This window comes from Octopus bimaculoides, chromosome 2 (assembly GCF_046866305.1).
Source record: "Octopus bimaculoides isolate indiv1 chromosome 2, ASM4686630v1, whole genome shotgun sequence".
In the NCBI taxonomy this organism is placed as follows: Eukaryota; Metazoa; Mollusca; class Cephalopoda; order Octopoda; family Octopodidae; genus Octopus; species Octopus bimaculoides.
Genome location: NC_142929.1, coordinates 20,186,478 through 20,187,373, shown reverse-complemented (window position 1 = coordinate 20,187,373; position 896 = coordinate 20,186,478).

Here is an 896-nt window from a genome sequence, read left to right as displayed (position 1 = left end):
GGGCATGTGTCTTTTTTGCATAATATTCATATATTGCATAGAATTGACGTTCAGGAAAAAACTTCCACCTTGGAGACTTGGCAAAGTAGGTGATGGGTCATGCTTGAAATTTCTTTAAGATCTATTCAAGTGTTCATACCACGTTGGATAAAGATATTGCGTGTCTTTTGTTATCTCTGAACGAAGCCAAATGCTGCGTATATCTTTGTTTAAAGACGCTTCCCGTCATTCCACTGTAGGATTTTGTCATTGTTTTTCAAATTGCTAATGTCGCCCTGATACACTAGTTCTTTATCCAAGCACTTATTGTTCAGCAGACTGTTGTCTGGAGATCTAAAATTACAGGATCTTTGGAAGATATTCCTAGTGTTGTTATTCTTATTGCGGCTGGAGATAATCGACTCTATATAGGGGAGGCAACTATAACTAACTATAAACGTACTCCTATTGAAAATCTTCCTAGGAGTTCTCGGCATGAAACCAATTGTATTCTTCGTAACTCACTAACAAAATCTATATATACATACACACACACAAACATATATATATTATGTACATATAAATACAAACATACACACACACACACACACACATATATATATATATATGTGTGTGTGTGTGTGTGTGTGTGTGTGTATGAGAGTGTGTATATTTGTATATATATATGTGCATGTGTGCATGTATATATATATATATATATACATGCACACATCCACATATATATACATAAATATACACACTCTCATACACACTCACTACACACGTACACACATATATTTATAACGACGGAAAAGTAAAGCAATGCAAAGAATAAGTGAATGAGTGAAACAATCATGTGTTCGATATTACATTAATTTTTCCAATCCAGTACAAACCATGGGTGCAATCAATTTGTA